The sequence below is a fragment of the Phodopus roborovskii genome, unplaced genomic scaffold (assembly GCF_943737965.1).
Source record: "Phodopus roborovskii unplaced genomic scaffold, PHOROB, whole genome shotgun sequence".
Taxonomy (NCBI): Eukaryota; Metazoa; Chordata; class Mammalia; order Rodentia; family Cricetidae; genus Phodopus; species Phodopus roborovskii.
In genome coordinates, this window is record NW_026126585.1 from 16,206,945 (window position 1) to 16,226,909 (window position 19,965).

Consider the following 19,965-nt stretch of genomic DNA (forward strand, 5'->3'; position numbering starts at 1 on the left):
CCTATTCTGAAGGCATCGCTGGGAAGTCTACTCCCCCCGTTAGCAGAAGAGCCACCAGTGCCCACGGACAAACTCACCCACTGTCCTTACCCACCGTTAACTTGGGGAGGGTAGCACCGTGCAAAACTGTGGTGACAGCCACAGCTGTGCCTATGAGCCACGCCTGTCCTACAAGCTGAATTCCCCATCTGTCCTTCTGGCTTTTGCAAGAGGGTCGGAGGGAGCATCATCAGTAATGCCATTCACTTCTCCCCTGAGCCCCAAGCGCTATGCCCTTCTCCCTGTCTCCCACAAGCCTTGCTCGAGTCTTGATGCAGAAGAACCGCTCCAACTACAGCATCGGGCCCCACCCAACTCCTTCCTCTAGGGTGTGTGCTTGGGAAGCAGAAGGGGCTTCTGGCCACTCAGGAGTTAAAATGGCAGCGGGACCGGAGGGGGTTGGCGTGGCAAGCAGACAGGGAGGAGGCGACCAGAGTGGGCTGGGGAGGTTGGGAGCGCGGCGGAGCAGCTAGTGAGGAGGACGAGCGCGAGCAGCCGGGAGGGAGGAGGCGCGGCGGGGGCGCCGGGCGCCGCGGGCCTGCTCTGTGCTCGGCAGACGCGCGGCGCTCCGGGAGCGCCGGCCCTGGCCGCCAGCCTCCGGCCGCGGCGCGCAGTACTGGGGACACCTGCCACTCCCCTGACGCCCTCACAGGCTCGGCATCGCGACCACTCCCAGGACAGGTGCAGGTTGGGGAAAGAAGCCCCGCCAGCTTCCCGGGCCTGGGTGGTGGCGCGTCGCGGAGCAACGTCCCCAAGCCGGGAGGCGAGCGACAGACATAGGACGGCTGCCGCGCGGTGAGTGTGCGGCTGCCGGGCGGCCGGGGTCGTGGACGCCGAGGCCTCTGGCATGGCCGTGAGGGTCGTCGCGATCCAGTCCCGGCAGCTCGGGCTCTGCTGACCGTGTGGGGGAGGGGAGCGCGGCCGCCACCGCCACCGCCACCGCGGCGGTCGCCAAGATGCCTGCAGGAAAGCTGATGACTTGGGAGAAGGCCGGGAGGGACGAGGGAAGGAGAGCTGGAGAATGCAAAGGAGGTGGCCCCTGCACCCGCTGGACCCGAGCGGCGCGGGAGGGGGTCGGGGCCTGAACCTACCAGGAGAAGCCCGCACCCCTCAAACTGTTGCTGGGCAGGGGGAGCCCTGGAGATGTGGAAGAGCCAAAGAGGTGGCCCCGGGGTTAGAGAGGGCGTGACAGAGGCGGACTCTCAGGATGGAGACGCACCAGAGCCTAGGGGACTTTCCCTTCCTGCGAGCTCGGGTGGTGGCCGTGTGGCAGAGACCGGGATGGCCTTGGTTGGGTCTGTTCGAAGTATCTGGCACCGAGAGCCAGGCTCCTCTCGGATGGGAGACTGGGGTCTGACTGCAGTCTGGGATGGGACATTTGGGTGGGGGAGGGGCTGGCCGGGCTTAGCCTGGGCGCTGTGCGGTTTGAAGCAGCTCCGAGGCCACCGCATCACGGCAGGCTGGGCTGGCCAGCCACAGGTGGGCCGTCTGTCCTGCTGGCATGACAGGGCTGTGCGGGCGGGCTGGGCGGGCGGGCGGCGGGCGCAGGCTGCCCAGCCAGCCCAAAGCCGCGAGCGGCGGGGTGAGGCGGCTGAACTGGGATGCTGAAGAGGTGGGGAGAGCTGGACCCCCGGAGAGGGCCCTGGTAGGGTGTTACAATGCTCCCGGCTGCCCCTGCCCTCCCTCCCCCTACCAAATGAACAGGAAGGAAAATGTCAGCTGGGCTTTGTACTCTGTTCCTCAGGCTGCCGCAGCTCCCATCTGTTGAAGCCAACGCAGCTTCTAATTGGGCGACTGGCAGGGCTTGGAGGGGGTGGGCTGGGCACAGCGCTGGCTGTCGCTGGTTGCCAGAGATGGACTGGCAGGGTCCTCTGCTTGAAGACCCTAGGAGGAGTGGGCAGCGGAGAGAGAAACCAGGTCAGGACAGCAGGAGCGGCCTCTTGCCAGCTTCTTCATCATCGTCGAAGGGACCAGAAGCAAAGAGCTTGGGTGTCTTTACATAGCCAGAAAGATGGCAGGCTCCGTGCCCCCCGCCTTGACATCTGTCTGGCCAGTGTTCTCTTTCTGAGGGAGAAGGCCAGCAACCTCCTATCAGTGGCTCACTGAGCAGTCCTCCAAAGAGCAGAGATGGGCAGGGCTGAGTGCAGGATGCAAAGCTCCCCCCCCCCTTGGCCAATGGGTCTTCTTCTTACCAGAAAAAGCCACATGTGGATGGCTTGACCCACTTTCCTGACCAGGAGATGTTGTGAAGAAGGGAGAGAAAAGGCGCAGAGCTAGGGGCCTCTCGGGCCTTCTTCCTTCCCTACCCTGCTTCAGATGTTTTCTGCTGCCCCGGCTAGGGGTGCCTGGGGCCTGGGGTAGAACATTATATGGAGAGGGTGCAAAGGAAAAGACTGGCATTTCAGGGATTTTCACACTCCCGGGGTCCAGCAGCTAGAAGCCTCCCCAAACCCACATCCCCTGACAGATACTGCCTACCCTGAGGGAGACACTGAACCCAGAGATCGGAGCCTCTTGCAACCAAGCTAGGCCTGCAGACCACTTGCTAACTGCCTGTGCCGCCCCTTCCCTCCCATCCTTCCTTTACTCTTCTTCCTCCATCAAGCACCTCCCTTCGCCCTCACCCTACTCTGCTCATCTCTCCCCCTCCTCCCCCTCCTCTCCAAGTCCCCCCCCCTTCCTTCCAGGTCTCTACCTCCACCTTCTGTAAAATGCAGCTTAAGCCACAAGCTAGGCACACGATGGCTCCCTCTTGACAGTGGGAGCTGTTGTCCCTGGCACACCCCCTTTAGAGAGGGTACCAGGATGGCAGGTCTTGTCCCTGGCGTCCGCAATGGCCTGACATTCACTCACTTGCTCATCCTACTCTGTTCCCTCATTTCTTTTATTTGAAGGAGAAAGGGAAAACTTGAAAACTTGTCCTCCTACTTAATTGAACACCTACTATGTGCCTAACACTACTTTAAGAGTGGAGGGTGCAAACTTCCGTGTCACAGGCAGGGTTGAACTTGTACTTGAGCGTGACTGTTCGCTAGTTCCATGCCCACCAGTTCCTTTCAAAGGTTTAATGGGGGGAGAGGAGGAGCAGGGATGATCCTAGCATATTAATAACACGACGCAGAATGACCCTTAATCTCATTGCTTACCATATAGGATGTTCCACTTCTAAGCTGAAAGGAGAGAGCAGTTTACGTACCATCATCTACCTTGCGGGCCTGGGCTGTGGAGAAGGCAGTGATTTGTGCAAGGAGGGAATCAGGGGCGGCTTGGGAGAGGCAGCTGCCCTGCCCCAGCTGTGTGAGGAGTGTTACAGAAACCACTGTATTCTGTCCTCCTGAAGAGCTGTCATAGTCCCTGCTTCCTAGCTGAGGAGTCTGGGCACTGCCCTGGGCTGTTTTGTTGAAACCACCGCAGTCCAGTTGGCTCTAAGCACGTTTATGACGTCTGCTAAATCCTACAGTCCAAATGAACTCATATTTGCCTGGCGTTTTCGGGGGTGTGTCTTGTCTCTCCACTTAAGAGTACAGGCTATATTTGCTGATTCTCACGTGACCCGGGAGTGCTTTCTACAGGAGTGAAGGCAGTGCAGAGGACACGGGGAGGCAGAGAATCTTCTGACCTGCACGTGTGACGAGCTGTCACCAGCAGCCACTTCCTCCATCTTCCTCCGGGGTTAAGAGTGAGGGGGCATTGCTGTGTTCACCTGAGGTCAGTGTTGGAGCTGCCGCCCGTCTGTGGGCAGCTCCTGTTCTTACCCTCCTCGGGTTAGTCTTCACTGTCACAGAAGCCCAGAGACCGAGAAAGGGGATAGGTAGCTTAGGGGCAAGGACTGCGGGCCAGGACAAGGTCAGTGGTCAAGGCTGGCAATGGATCCACAAACAGGAAGAAGACAATGGGAGATGACACCTTCAAAACAAACACCAGGGCATGGAAAAATAGCCACGGCAGGACAGGTCCTGCTGCAGGAGTATGTGACTGGCCTCTAAGAGAGGGCAAACCAGAGAGGCGCCTTTTGCTCTAGACTTCCTGGGTAGCAGAGGTGTCTCTAGGTCTAATGCACAGGCTGAGGTTGTGTGGTGTTTGTCTCATTCAGGCTTTACTTGTTCGGTCAGCCCCTCTTCCCTAGAGCACCTACTCGGTGCAGAAACAGACGAATCGGCTATCATCGGCCCTCAGGGAGCTCACATTAAGGCTGTAGAGTAGGTAGAGCCACCTGTCCAAGTTCTACCCAGGCTGTAGTACTTGTTGCTGGGAGACTCTGGGAAAGTCATCTGACCCCTCTGCAGCTCAGTTTCCTCGCCCATTAGTGGTTTGGTTTAGTACCGACTTCATAAGAGCAGGGGACTCAGGGCAAGGAGCCCAGAACAGTCTCTAGAATATAGGAAGTACTATATACATTGTTATTATTATCAAGGAGCCAGTGCTGTGTGCTTCAGGGCTAAAGAGAGGAGGCTACTCCTCATCTGCAGACTAGAAAAAGACTTGCTAAATTGGGGACAAGGCCTGAAAAGGGGCCAGCTAGCAGAGGTGTAGGGCCTCAGGACAGTGTGGCTGAGGGTATTTGGGGCACAGGAATTGTCTATGAAAATGCACTGAGGTGTGTGTGTGTGTGTGTGTGTGTGTGTGTGAGCTGTCCTTTATGGACATCTCTGGTACCACTTAGTGTCCCTCTTCTGCCTTTTTATTCCTAGTGCTAGGAGCTGGACTTCTAGTGGACTGGCTAGCTGCCCAGAGCAGCCCCACACCCCTCTAAAAGAGTGGGCTGCCACGCAGGGGCCTGGTGCAGCCCTGCTGCGTTTGGTTGTGTGACCTTGGCCTCCCACGCATTTCTAAGCCATCCGTGCCCAGATTCTGCTGTAGCCTAGGCCTTGTCCTCTGGCTTTCGGTCCTTCCTGGGGACCTGGGAGATGCCTCGGTCTTGGAAAGCTGCTGGAGGAAGGAGTTTAACCAGGGTCTGCTTTAGAATTCAGTTTGTCTCTGTGTGTTTCTTCCGCCCACATCTTCCCTGCTGTTCAGGGTTTGATGGACTTGAAGCAAGTGCCAGCATGAAGAGAAGGCACAGAGTTCCTGGGGCAAAAAAAAAAAAACTGATCCTCAACTTCCATCCCTCCGCCTGTAATGACACATTATAGCACTTGTGGGCCAGGCATGGGGCAAAGCACTTTTCCTGTGTTGTCCAGCTACACCCCAAATGCCTCTATTGCCTGGGTGCTACACTTGTCCCTAATTTAAACATGGAACAAGTGAGTCTCAGACTTCCTCAAGGAGACGAAATGAGGGAGGGATTTAGACCTTCTCTGACATCAGGGTTCTAGTCCCTTCAACATCCCCAAGATCCAGCAATTAGTGGCCTAGGGCTATCCTGGAGTCATGTAGCCTACTCTCTGAGCTAGATTCTCCCTACTGGAACAAGTTTCTGCCCTGGCCAAGCCAGTACTGCATGGAAAGCAGTTCTGTTTAGGGGACTTCTTCCTGCTCCAACAGGGTGTGACATCCAACGCCTTTAACCTGTTTTTGTTGTTTGTGTCTTGGCTTTGCGGTACTAGGGATCAAACCTAGGATATTTCACATGCTAAGCAAGCTCTCTATCAATGGCTTGCATCTGCACACCCCAGGACCTGATAGTTAAGACCTAACACATTTCTTTCTGCCTCAGCCGGAGCCCCCAGGCTGACCCCGAGTCAGTGCCCATGGATGCAGGAGAGGGCCAACCAAAGCATGGCTCCCTGAAGGAGGGGAGAATGGCATGCACCGGTGAAGGTGAAAGGAGACAGGCTGGCTATTTAGGACCATCAGTGGGCTGCTGTTAACATGGCAGGCTCATGTGTCCCGGGAATGTCCCGGGAAGGGCCAGTGCAGCCGGTTCTGTTTACAAGCATCTCTTGAGGCAGCTTCTTCAGAGAAACATGTGGTAGAAGAGGCAATGATTGGGAAGCAGCCAGCTTGGGTCCCCCAGGAGAAGTGGGTCTGTCTTATCTGATCCATCCGGAAGAAGAGAGCACAGAGAAAAACAGCCTGGGGGGGGGCTCTGTAAAGCACCTGCTGCTGAGCACTCAGGGCCTGTGGAGAATCTGTCTAGCTTGAGAAGGCGAAGGTCAAGATGTCCTGAAGGCATAGCATCTGTATAGCTGTGCAGAAGGAAGGGGCCAGAAGAAAGGTTGACACTGCCACCTGAAGCTCAGGATGGCCCAGCCAATGAGGGAGGATGGACTCCCATAACCCAGGGGATCTGTGGAATGGCTCCACCCGCAGCCCATCTCTGCACGGCCATGCCTCTACCATCCTCCACAGGGTTGCGGGTGGTGCAACTCTTCATTAGGCACTGTTTATCGAGCCTCAGTGCCTGCCCCACGGGTACAGACAGCAGGGAATAACAGAGAGCTCTGCCCTTAAGGAGTTTTTATTTTGCTGTCTGGGGATACAGCAAAGTAAACTTAGAAAGCAAATGGCATATTAGTGTTAAGTGCTCCAGAGGAAAATGCAGCAAGAGGAAAAGAAATAGATGTATGATGGGAGGGTTGGGGAGTGAGGTTTGTTTGGGATGGCCGCAGTGGCTAGCTGAGGTTAAGGCAGTACTGTGCAGAAGGAATAGCTGGTGTACCGGCTGGGAGGCAGGATGGGACCAGGGAGGTGACAAGGAGGGAGGGTGGCACATGATGAGAAAGACAGGACCAGGAGGCTGGACTGGAGTTAGGGTTGTGGCTGAGGACTTCTGAGCGTAATGGAGACATTTCAGGGTTTGGAGTCTTGAAACCCTGGAGTTTGGGGGTCATCCATTCCAGCACCCTGTTGCCATTATGACTCTTTGAGGCAATCGATGTGTGCTCACTTGTTTGTTGGACTTGGCCTTGGCAAGGTATGGATGTGGGTTTAGGGACAACATAAAGTGGAAAGCCCTGGTCTCTGCTGGTAGGGAGATGCTTGGATGAGTTGGGGAGGCAGAACTCATACTCCGAAATAATGAGGGAATAATACCAGACAGTATTTAAAACCAAGTGCTAAACTGTGATTTAGACTATAAATGTTATCAGAGCTGTGCGCTCTGTGTGGGAGTCCACAGGGAACGCTTCCTCGGGAGGTGTAGCAGACTGGGGACTGGAGAACAAAGTGGGGTTCCACTCTGCAGAGGGAAGGGTTCAAGAATCTATTCCTGGGAGGGTGAGGATGTTGATCAAGCAGGAGAGGAGGGTCGGGGGTCATATTAGGGGTGGGAGGGAGTCAGCAAGCTCTGTGTCCCTGGAACAGTCATTTCCCTGCAGCCTCTTGAACAGGGAAATGGAATACAGCGCCCTTTGGGAGTGGAGTCTGTCCTCCAGGGTTTTGCCTCTTCCCCAAGTCCAGCTGCCTTCGGTTTTGTTCTCAGAATCCCTCTGAGCCTTTCACAAATGCCCCTGACCCACCACTATCTGTGACCCATTGCTCTGACATGCCCCTGGGCTCCAATTTCCCATCCAGTCAGCAGCCAGACTCTCCCATGACAGGTAACTCGGCCACTAATGGGGTTACAGTCCTGTTAGTGGAGTGACAACTCCTTCCCCCAAGAGCTGTGGGGGTCTTGGCTGGAGCAGGAGGTGGCTCATCTCTGCAGCAGGGGCCAAGGGGAGTAAAAGCATTCATTTGGGTACCCTCACCTACTCGAAGTAGAAGCAAAAATGCAGCCCTCCTTGGCCCTCAGCCAAAGAGGAGAAGCCAGGGGTAAAATTGCCACTGTTCACTCAATAGCCAACTCTCCTGCCCTGGGTCCTCGAGAGCTAAGAAAGGAGGGCTCAGTTGGTACCCCAGGTCCTGCTCCTTGAAGCTGCAGGGCTGAGTCTAAGGCTGTTGTCCTTACGGCTCACTATCCTGAGGAAGTGGAGTCAGCCCGAGCTGGGTGGGAGCCCCATTTTCTAGCTACTTGCCCTTGGGCATTTTAGCTTAACCTCTCTGAGGCTCAACTTGGGCTTGTGTTAAGTCTGGGTTAATAACACCTACTTCCCAAGGTTGTTGATAATAATAGCTAGCACTTGTGTGCGCTTCCAAGGCGCCCAGGGCCTTACTGCATTTGTCTCATTTAATCCCCAGAACCCTGGGAAGTCGACATTATTTTCTCCCATTCTGCAGCTGAGGAAACTACGGCTGAAAAGCTTTAAGTCACTTGCCGGAGGCCACACACAGTCAGCAAGTGACAGAGCCAGAATGCAGCCCCTCGTCACTGTGACTCCAGAGCTCTGGTTCTCAGCCACCACATTAAATGATCTAATCTGTGTAAAGTGCCTACTACAAAGTAGGATCTCAATAAATGTTAGTTCCTCTCCCCCTCCTTTTCCCCAGGGCCGCTGCTCCAGAGAACAGCTATGCAATGCATTGCCTTCCCAGGGTCCCCAGGAACATGAGAAGTAGCAATGGGAACGAGCCGCCGCCGGTTCATACCAAGAGAGGAACAGGGCTGAGAAGAGAACAATTCATTTGGATAAAATCTAAAGACACCGGGCCATGATTACGTCCCACCGTTATCCGAGTAGTGGCATTTAGCCTCACTGGGTCTCAGCTCAGGCCCTTGGCAGACTGTGTACATGGAGATGAGAACAGAGGTCAGGCGGAAGGAGAGAAGGGGACCACCATCTCTCCCCCAGAGCCAAAAAAAAAAAAAAAAAAGGAGCTATTTCATCTACTGATGCCAGAAATGACCCCCAAGACTGGCAATGTGACCACAGGAAGGTTCCAAGACTGGGCTTTCCGAACTTGGATATGTAGCGTTTGAAGGTCAAGGTGTGTGGAAGACAGGCTGGTATCTCAGCTGCATGACTGCTAAATCAGTGCATCTGACATACAAATAGCTCTGTCAGATCTTATCTGGAAAGTAAACCCAGATAGACACTGCAGGGTGATCCGAATGCCGCATGTGGGGTGTAGGCAAGGAGGTTCTTTAGAATGGTCCTCATCTGTTCCTCCTTAGGTCCCTTTTTCGGCTGGAACTGAGTCATCTCTGTGCAGTCCAGCCTGTCAACATTCCCACTGGACATGCAGATTCCTGGGCTTCCTCAGAAGGATATCCCAAGAGACAAGAAGAGGAACCCAAGCCTGGGTTACTTTATAACTGAAAGTCATCTGGCCTTGCTCTTTCCAGTGCCTTTAGAATTTGATGTCTTGCTTTGTTTCACAGACAGCACTGCAATGTGGGGTAGGCATACACCAGTCCCCAAAACCTGTGACTATGTTGTTACATAGAAAAGAGACACTAACTGGGGGGGGGTGAGAAAAGAGGGATGTGGAAGAGAGGAACTGGGAGGAGAGGAGGTAGGGAAGCCTGCCCAGGATGTGAAATAAATAAATAAATTTATTTGAAAAAGAAAAGAGACAGTAAGGTTGAAAATAGATTAAAGGGTGCCAACTGACCTTCATATGTCCTGATTTATTCTGGTGAGTTCAGTGTAACCACAAGGGTCCTGTGGAAAGGGGACAGAAGTCAATGTTGGAGAGATGCACATGAGAAAGACTTGCCCAGTGATTGCTAGCCTTTGACCAAGAATGAAGGCTGCCTCTGGAAGCACAGAAGAGTGTGAAACATTGTCTCCAGGAGCCTCCGGAAAGGAGATAGATACCTTGACTTTAACCCAGTGAGACCCATTCTAGTCTAACCTTTATGCCTATAATAAATAAATAAGCCCAAGTAAGACACTAAATTCATGTTAATGTGTTACTGTAGCCACAGTAGTGAGGTAGACCAGAACTCCACTCAGCTTCCTGCTTACCTCCCTGTGACTCTGGAGGAATTGTTTCATAACCTGTGACCTGAAAGCTACTTTGAAACACTCTAGGTTTAAAGTAGCACCTCCACATCCTCCAGATAGCAAAGCCAGGGCTCAGAGAGAAGGGACTTTGTTGGAGGTCACACCTCCAACTTTGTTGGTGAACAAGTTGGGCCTCCACACCAGGGCTTGCTTTTATCTTGTCAAATCCTGGCTGCTTTCATGAATTCTCTCTTTCAGTCACCATTGTGCAGTGGTGTGTGTGTGTGTATGTGTGTGTGTGTGTGTGTGTGTGAGAGAGAGAGAGAGAGAGAGAGCTTATCTACAGAGGTTGAAGAGGTAAAGTAAGACTCAGAACAGTACTTCTTGATTTCTGACCTGCCTTTAGACCCTCACTGGGTCCTTAGTTTCCCCAAAACATAGGAAACCAAGCCTAGGCTGCTTGGGGCCACAGTGTTCCTTGCCCTGGGGCTGGCTACCAGCTGGGTATTATAACAGCCACCTCCTCTGGCCCCCACCCCAGCCTGTGCAGGATTGATTATCACCCTAGTGAGCTGCAGGTGAGCAACATACAGGCCCTGGGAATGGGAAGGAAGGGAAGGAGCCACCTCAATAGCACCTTATAGGCCTCTGTCAGGCAGTCAGCCTTCCCAGCTCCCCACCCCATACACCTGAGCCATTGGCCAGCCCCCAGGGCTGCCAGTTCCTGGTGTCGGTCTCCATAGCAACCCCACATTTGCCGTTCTGGTTTCTAATGACTTATTGGCATGTGTGGTAATTTGCAAGAGCTTGGCAGGCAGAGCTTGGGAAGCTGGGAGGAGGAGCTGAAGTCTGTGAGGGAAGACTTGGCCTTGGGGAAGGGCTCAGTGTTGATGGAGACTGAGACACAAGCCTTCTCTTCCCACCCTTTTTAGTCCCTGCAGAGTAATAGTCCAAGTAAGAGAGCTGCCTCCAGCTTAAGGCCTCCCCTCTGAAGAGCAACGGCTGTCCCCACAGCCCTGCAAAGGAGACAGATGGACAGACAGATGTGGAGCACAGCTGCTCACCTAATCAGAGGGCTTGAGCATGTGTGGGAGCTTATAGCTGTGTTCAGCTGTGGCAGGTCAGACCACATCTGTCTTCCAGCAGTCTCCTGCCTGCTCCCCTGGGCTCTGGAACAAGGGGTCCCGTCTGGAGCCAGGACAAGAGTGAGGACAGTGTCCACAGGTGCTAGGTCCTTGCTGTTTCTTGCCTTGGAAACATTCAAAGAAGTAAGGAGTACAGTGCTTACTGAATCGTGAGATGTTGGAGGGAGCAGAGAACCAACCCAGCCATCAAAGAGGACGAGGCCATCAGGAGCCTGACTCTGCTTGCACAAAGTTCCCTGGGACAAGATTTATCGGGAAGGACTTGGGGAGCCTTTGCTGCCTTCTTCCTTCACACAACCCAGCCTTCCTCTACACTCCTGCCTCTCTGTGCCCTGTAGGCACTGTGGGAGGCAGCTGGTGTGCTGAACACAGCTTCACCTTTAACAGTAGCTCCCAACCTAGGTTAGAACCCAGTGACGGCTGCTTACCTGCCACCTCTGTGATCTTAGATGGGCTCTTGTCTTTTCTTTAAGCCTCGGTTTGCTTATTTCTAGCATGGGCCTGACATACCCAGCTCATGGGACTGTGAAATAAAAATCAGCTCACATTGTAAGAAGCTTGGTGCATAACTGGCCCTGATAAATATTAGAGGATGTTTTTTAACAGACTTCTGATTATCAACCCAAATAAACAGTAGCAATGTGATCAATAATGAATGGACTTGGTGAGGTTTCCTTCTTTAAATATTTGAAATGACTTCATTTATTCAGTAAAGGTGTATTGGACATCTACTACTGAGTACAAGCACCCAGCAGACACTAGGTCTTTCCTGGTGTGTTGTGATCAGTGGTTGGGACAAGTTTGTGTGTGCCTTCCTTGAGCACCTGTCAGGATTCCAGCACCCTAGAAGTGGTCCTTGTGTGGCTCTCTGAGAAGGGGCTGGTCCCCAGAGAAAGACCTGCCTTGTGGGGGCTCTAAGTGGTGCGAGGAGGTAAAGCCCAACTCTACAGAAAGGGTGGGTGTTTTCAGAGCTAAATTGGGGAGGGGAAAGGCTTGGGATTAAGGAAATGATGGGTTGTCACTCCTTACCTCCAAGAGCTTCTGAGACAGTAAGGGACCATCAAGGACCACCCGTGGCATCAGCTGAAAGAGTGTCCTGCTCAACAGAGCAGTGCTCCTTTGGCTGGAGCAGGGACAGAAGATAGGACAGCAAGGGGAGCTAGGACACTTGCTTCCACTCTGCCAGCAGATGGGCTTCTGCCTGCAGTGAGTGTCTTTGAGCCCTTCTACAGCCACCTCTAAGAAGGTGTACACTGAGGATGCTCTGGTGTACTGGCAATGACGCTGGGGCCCCAGGGACTGGTTAGCCGGTAATGTTCTCACCACTCGGGTTCACACTGTAGCCTGTATCCAGGTGATAATGACTCAGGGGTTCCTGCAATTACCACCCGAACACACCATATTGCCACTTCTATCCTGGGCTGGAAGCCAGACCTTAGCCAGTTTCCCCAGACCTATTTATTTATTTATTTATTTATTTATTTATTTATGAGAAAGTTAAGCTGCCTGGAAGGGAAATGACTTGCCTGAGGTCACACCAAGTGTTTAGTGCTGTGGGAACAGGACATAAAGCTCCTCACTCTAGCCTTGTGTTACATCTGCTACCTGCTCTCAGATTTCCTCGTTTTCTTGGTTTTCCTGATCTCGTTCCCAGGGAACGTCATATGCGGAAGGAGGCTATTTCTCTAAGTCTCATAGTCACACTGACTTTCTTGCCTCTTTGTTAGTTACTTGCCTTATTAGGTAAAGCCTTTGGCATCTACCCATATTTCCCCTCTCCCCATAATCCTCTCATCCTTCCCTTCATACTCGCCCTCCTCTCTCCAAGCCTGTCTGTCACCTGGTAAGATCAATGACTCTGTGGTCAGTACAGCCTACTTCAGGCCCAGCAGCCCTTCGCTGGCTCCTCCCCATCAGGCCATGCTCTAGATTTAGCCATCACCTGTAAGTCACCAAGAGGGCCACCCTGCTCTCTGATGACCACCTCCTGGTCTCCCACCTTGCTTAGTCAAGGACCCCTATAGCACCATTCCTGAACTTTGGGATCTCGGGTCCATTGGACCCTTTTCTTTCTCTCCTCTGATTCCAGACAGATTCCATGGTCCGTGTTAAGGATCCTCCCGCCAATATCCTAAGCTGTCTTGACCCTGTGTCTTTTGATTGCCTCAAAGTCCCAGTTCTGGATCAATTGTTCTATCTTTTGACTGAGATCGAAGCGCGCGCACACACGCGCGCGCACACACACACAGAAGCAGATGGGTACATCTACAACAAGCTCACCATCACTAGTCCAACATGTCCTTCAAAAGTGCCTGGTATTCCTGTCCCATTCTCCCTCCTGACTCTCGATGGCTGTTTCACACCCTCCGCCCCAAACCTCCGCCTCCATCCATCAGTGACCTCAGCTGAGGACCTCACTCACACTTGATAAGGAAAAGGCTGTCTTTGGGCAGCACTGCCCTACCAAACCCACAGGCACACTGCTTCTCTCATGCTCTGCTCCACGGCTTGGTTTAGCTCCACAGATTCTAGAGCCTACCAGGTTCTAGAGCCTTCCCTCGGCCCTCCGGTCGTCCCTCTTGGCTTCAGAAAAACAAACCAGCAACACAATCCTTCGAGCCCAGTTGCTGCCCACACCCTCTCTTCATCCTCTCAAGCCAAGTGTCTTAAGAGACTTGGCTGCCCCAGTGAGCGCTCTAGTTCACACCGCCCACACCTTCCTCAGCCCCACTCGGGTATGGCTTCCTCCTCCAGCCCTGGGAAGCAGCTCTCCAGTCTGCTCAAGCCAGGGAACAAGCTCCCTTTGTAGGAGCATCCCCCGTCACTTTAGGCATTTCCCCTTCTCTGGGTTCCTCTGACCACCCCATATTCCTTGCCTTTCTGGGTACACCAGAATCATTTCTGCTGACGCGTCCTTCTCATCTCAGGCTTTAAATGTTAGCATTCCTTGTGGTCCGTCTCTGATGGGAGTACTGCTTCCTGACTGGGGAGCCTGTCTCTAGTCCGTAGCTTCACAAGAGTAGCTCCCGTTATCACCCACATGCAGATGACATCCAAATCTCTAATCTGTGCCTTTTTCAGTTTATCTCTGTATCCTCATAGTCACCTGCTGAGGTGATCAAGGCAGGTGTGCCAGGAACCTTTAAATTTGGCATATCTATCTGAGCCAGAGTCCTGCTCTTCCTAACTCTCCATGCCCTCCCCACCCCCGCCTCCACTGTGTGGCTTGTTTTTGTGAACGGCATCACATCGTGCTTGTTCTGCAAGCCATGGACTAGGGTTCCTTAGCCATTCTCCCTTTACCACCAGAGTACAGCGTGCCTAGGTCCCATCTCCCTATACAGGAAGAGCTCTCAAAAGCTCAAATGAGGACTGGCTATGGTAACTGCATACCTGTTACACTAGTACCCCAGAGATAGAAACAGGAGAAACTTAGTTTGAGGACAGCCTGGGCTACATAGTGAGATTCTGTCTCAAATAAAACAAAAGGGCAAGAGAAGCCAAAAAAGAATAAAAAAAAAAAAAAAGTACTAAGGAGTGAATTCATTAAGAAAAGAATTTTAAACAGAATTTTAAAAGAATCTCATAACAAAAAGCAGGAGGAGGGGCTAGAGAGATGGCTCAGTAGTTAAGAGCACTGGCTGCTCATAACTGTCTTTAACTCTAGTCCAAGGGGACACAATTCCCTCTTCTGACCCCCACAGGCGCCAGGTACACATGTGGTGTACATACATAAATGCAAGCAAGACATAATACACCTAAGAATAGTAAAAATGAATAAATCTTTAAAGAAAAAGTTAAGCGGGAAGAAAGTCTGACTTTGAGTGTGGCTTTGGTAGACCAGATGGCTGCACCTTGTCAGTGCCCGAGTGCCCCTTCTCTCCTCTCTCCTCTCCCTTCACCAGCTGCAAACCCAGCCCAGGTTCAAAGGAGAGCCAAAGTCTCTAGTGCAGGCCCCTCCTCACTAGTAGTTCTTTCAGGAATTGTTCCCTTTCATATCTGACATTGGAAGTTCTCTTTGCAAACTACAGAACCTTCACAAGCATTACAATGCCCAGTTGCATTGTCCTCTGTGTCACGTGTGAGAAAGCTGGAACATACGTGACGTTCAGCTGTCACACAGTGGCAGGAGCCACAGAGCAGGGGTTTGATGGCCCACCCGCAGTCACACGGCTGATCAACCAGAGTTAAATTTGGGCCTGGTGCTTGGGTTCTCACTCCAATGTTTCCCCTGATGCCGCAGGGCTATGCTTGGGTGTGGGTCTGTAGCATGCTCAAGATGAGCACCACAAGGGATGGAGGAGTCACACCAAAACCAGACCCTCATGGGGTGGACAGGACCCGGGGGATGGCCTGCAGCTGAAGAGAGCCAGCTGGGCCTCTCACTTTTTGCAGAGACTCTCATAACCTTTACTCCAGGATAGGGACAAAATGTTCCACCCAGAAGCAGAAGTGCCCAGAGAACCAGTGAAGAAGGCAGACATGGAAATTCCTCCTGCATACTGCGCACACTCTGCATAGGCTATGAAATGCCCTTCTCCGCTGGTCTTTCTCTTCTTTTGGGTTGGAAGCTCCTCAAAAACAGAGCCTGAGTTATTCACAGGGGTACTCCCATGCTGGCATGCTGTGGTAGCAATAAAATAACAGGTATTGAACACTTGCTATGGGCTAGATGCACCGAATTTTAAAACAGCTTTTTATTTTAAACCAAGTATAAATTCAGTGGAGGTACAAAGAAATGTGCAGGGAAGTCCTAAGGACCCTTCATCCAGCCTTCCCTAGAGTTAACATCCTGCCTAACTACACTGCAACATTAAAGCCAGGAAACCAAGCTGGGTTTAATCTCTGAGTTCAAGGCTAGCCTGATCTATAAAGTGAGTTCCAGGACAGCCAGGGCAACATAGTGAGACCTTGTCTTGAGGGGCAAGGAGGATGAAGAGAGAAAGAAAGGGAGGGAGAATTGGAGGGAGGGAGAGAGGGACGGACAGACAGAGGGAGGGAGGGAGGGACTGAGGGAAACCAGAAAACTGATTTGATGTGACCATAGCCCTTACACACATTTCATGTCCGTGTGTGTGTGTGTGTGTGTGTGTGTGTGTGTGTGTGTGCGTTAGAAGGTTGAAGCAGGAGGACTGTAGGTTCAAAGCTAGCCTAGGAATTTCAGGCTAACCTGAGCTACATAATGAGACACTATCTTAAGTTACTAAATAATATGCTCAACTAGAGTTTGCTCTGCTGTCCCTGTACAGCAATATTCTCCCAGTGATCTGTTCTGTCACTAGTTATATAATGTCCAGATGTTCTGCTCTCAGTCACTACAGTTATAGGGGTATCCAGATGTACCATAAGATGAATCATACTGGCTGTAATCTTTTACTGTTTGGTCCAAATCAACCATCTGTCCCTCTTCATTGCTGAGTACTATTCCAAGACAGAGATGGGTACACTACAGTTTGTCATTCAGCCATAACTGTCCCACTCTATTGTGCAAGTGAGGAAACTAACTTGTCTGGGATCCCATGATTAGCAAGCAGCGTTTAATAAATGTTAAATGAGAGGAAACTAATATATGTTTATTATACTGAGATCTGCTGAGTGAGAATGCTGTATGCTCTTACTGTAGCATCCAGAAAGTTGTTCTACACATAGTGGGTTCTCAGTAAATGCTTGCCAGTGAGCTGTGCCCATTTTACATGGGTAGGAATCATGTCCACCTTGCCCTGAGCTCCATCCACTATTGACCTTCTCGGTATCATGCCTGATAGCTGCACTTCCTGTTTTTCTTGGAATGTTAGGAAAGTGAATTTGGGGCAGTAACTATTGATCGTGGACTGGTCTGCCATTGTATTGCCTAAAGTGCCCAAAGCTGTTGGCTGTCTTGTAATTTCCATATTTGCATGGCTGTTTGCATCTAATTCACAAGTTGTTCGGTTAATCAAAATGCTGAACAACCTTTGCAGCCCATTTCTTGCCACCGTTGCCTTCCCAGGAAGTGCTGGGCCAAGCTGTCAAGATTCTGGGTCAGGATGGGCAGAAGCAGCCTGTAAAAACGATCCGTTGGGTCCCGAACATGCCCACCCTGTGCTGCAAAGTCTGCCTGGATGTTTTTGCTGGTGGAAGGAATGATGAGTCATTACTGCTAGCAGGAACTCAGGAGGCTTAACTAAGGAGGATTTGTAGATCTCTTAGTCCCCAGCCTGAGGTGTGGTATTCCAGATGAGATTAAGGAACCATGAACTAGACCAGCCCTGCCCTGGGCACAATGCCCAGAGATGTCTTCTTGAGCACCTGCTGTCACCCTCTCTCTGTAGGGTGATGAGAACTCTGGCGGTTTGAAAGGAAATGGCCTCCAAAGGGAGCGCCACTATTGGGAGGTGTGGCTTTGGTAGAGTAGGTATGGCCTTGTTGAAGGAAGTGTGTCATATATGCTCAAGCTTTGCTCAGTGTGATACTCAGTCTACTTCCTGTTGCCTTCTAATCAAGATGTAGCTAGAACCACGTCTGCCTCCATGTGGCCATGCTCCCCACCATGATGATAACGGACTGAACCTCTGAACTAAAAGTGAGCCACCCTAATTAAATGTTTTCCATGTAAGAGTGGCTGTGGTCATGGTGTCTCTTCATAGCAATAGAACACTGACTAAGACAAGAACGAACCCCTGCCCAATGGGGGCACACTGAGGACACACTGGGTCCCACTACAGACAGCATGTGGAAATATGCACATGGTCTTCAAGAGAGCCGGTGTTTTAGGCCAACTGAGGCCTTACCCAGGACCACAAGGAAGAACTGCCCCTTGACGTGGTTCCGAACAGTCAGACCCACCTCACCACACAGGTTCCAGCACCAACCGTCATGTGTGGAAGAGTCCACGCTGACTGGAGTCCTGGAGGAGGCTCCCGTCGGAGTGGGCTCATGCTGGGCATTGGAGAGCAGGTTCCAGACCTTTCTTCTCAGCAGCGGGGCCCCAGGGACACACAAACTCAGGGGTGGGCTTGGAGGGGTGTTTTAGGAAAATGAGCAGTCTACTGTGATGTTTGCAAGTAGCTTAGAGTGAGGGTTCATGGCACTGTGTCCTCTGCCCCTGAAATACACGAGCACTCTATCATCAGAGCACCAAAGAGATGCTATAATGCTTTGAGTATTTTCCAGAGTGGCGCTCTGAGCCATGAGGTGAACAGTTTGCTTGGCCACATGCTCCCCACAGTGACATTCTTCCTGTGGCATAAAGCCACAGGACCAATCAGCCATGGCTGAAACCTCCCAGGGTGTGAGTTCAGTCAACCTTCCCTCTTTGTAAGTGGATGCGCCCCGTGTATTTTGTTACAGTAGTGGAAAGCTGGCTGAAAGAGATAGAATGGTAGCTGGGGACACAGAATGGGCTGTTAAGAAGTGAGGCCACCACGAGAGCAGAGGGGTAACATATCTGATTTAGGATTGGCTCTGGGAATGCAAGTAGAAGTGCAGAACTTGAGGGAGCCAAATGGGAAGGGAAATAAAAATAAATAAATGAATAAATGGCCTCTGGTCTGACGTCGGTGGTACAAGCGATTGCAAGAGGTTGTAAGGAGAATCTGTAAAAGAGGAGGGTGGATGGAGGCAGGCAGAGGTTGGGCCCAGAAAGAGTCCGAGGGAGGCATGAAGCAAGGAGTCAGGGTTCTTAACCTGCTGACTGATCCAGGGGCTCCTTGGAGAAGGAAGGCTGGGGAGATGAAGATGGAGAGAGAAGACACATGAGATCCAAAACCATCCAACCCGCAGAGGCTTTAGCAGGAGGGGCCTGTGTATGGCAGTGACAGACCACGGGGACGGTTTGGTTATTCATCTTAAGGCAGAGGCAGGAGAGTACGTCATTGGGTTTCCTGGGATGGGAAGGGCCGAGGCTGGTTTTAAGAGTCCTCTCCCTGTACTCCACAGGAGTGGAAAGGACAGGCTGGCGGCGTTGTCACAGAGGACAGGACAGAGACCACACCTGCCCACATCTACGGTGCAGACTGTGGGCAGTAGACCGTGTTCCCTCGGGCTGTGCAGAGTGCTGGACAGCAGCCAGAGGAGAGAAGGGACTAGCGCTGGAATCACACATCTGTGATAGGGCAGCTCTGCCGGCTTCTGTATTTTCTTCCACAACACGTTAGGAGGGCACGCTTTCCAGTGCTTTAATGGAGATAAGGCCACGGTGACCTAACCCTTCTGCAGAGCCTGGCCTCTTCGGGTAGACAGCCCATTCCCCTAGGCCTTGCTGTTCCAGGGGTCTCCTCTACCTTGAAAGCTTTCATTGTTTCTCCTTGGCCTGACTTATAGATGGCTCCTCTGCCCTCCACTGCTGCCCTGAGCATGTGTTTCATTTATTTTTTTTTTTCTCTCTCCTCCTAGATCTGGCAACAGCAGCTTAATAGCCTCCCCAAGGGTCAGGCTGGGAAGATGAATGCTAGTCTGTGGGGGCTGTGTCCTGCCTTTCTATGAGGGGGGTGATAGAAAGCGGGGCACAAAGAATGGACAACACAGGCAGACACAACAAACAGCTCGTAGGGTAAAGCTAGCAGAATGTCCACCTGTGCTGAAGTGTGCCGTGTTGGCTGGAGATCCCTGGATTGCTGGTCTAATTAGCACTGAGTTAGAGAAGGCAGAGAGTGTTTCCCAGTGTAAAGCCAGGAAAAGCCACACTTGGCTCAAAGTGTTTGCTGCGAAGGGAGCAAGGGAATAATAGCCACATGCATACCCAAGCAGCCTGCAGGGCCCGCGGTAGCTGCCCTCGTTTGCAGACATTGCACACAGAATGCTACTGCGGGGTTATCCCAGAACCAGATGCTTCTCAGTGGGCCACCCATGTATATGCGGGCTCCCTGCTAGCCAGGTTAACTAGTAGTGAGAGGCATCATGGCCACAACGCAGATGACATCCTCCGCCCCTGCCTGTGCCCCTGCTGACACACCCCAGGCCCATGAGCTGAGGCCTATCCGTGACTTGCACTGCCACCCTGTCTCCTCAAACCAGTGCTGGTGGGTGCCCTCTCTGTACCCTTGGCATCTGTGGTTCAAATGAAGTCTGCAGGAGGGCACCTGGGGCAGGAG

At 52.2% G+C, this 19,965-nt stretch overlaps 1 protein-coding gene across 1 annotated transcript in view; it reads left to right on the plus strand.

Annotated features, from left to right (window-relative positions):
- The first annotated feature begins 256 nt into the window (after positions 1–256).
- The window catches only part of Lrrn2 (leucine rich repeat neuronal 2), a 56,596-nt gene continuing 36,887 nt past the window's right edge, over positions 257–19,965 (plus strand). Inside the window, exon 1 of the mRNA XM_051204172.1 lies at positions 257–834. The gene's annotated coding sequence lies outside the window, so the exon portion shown is untranslated. The remainder of the gene's footprint in view (positions 835–19,965) is intronic.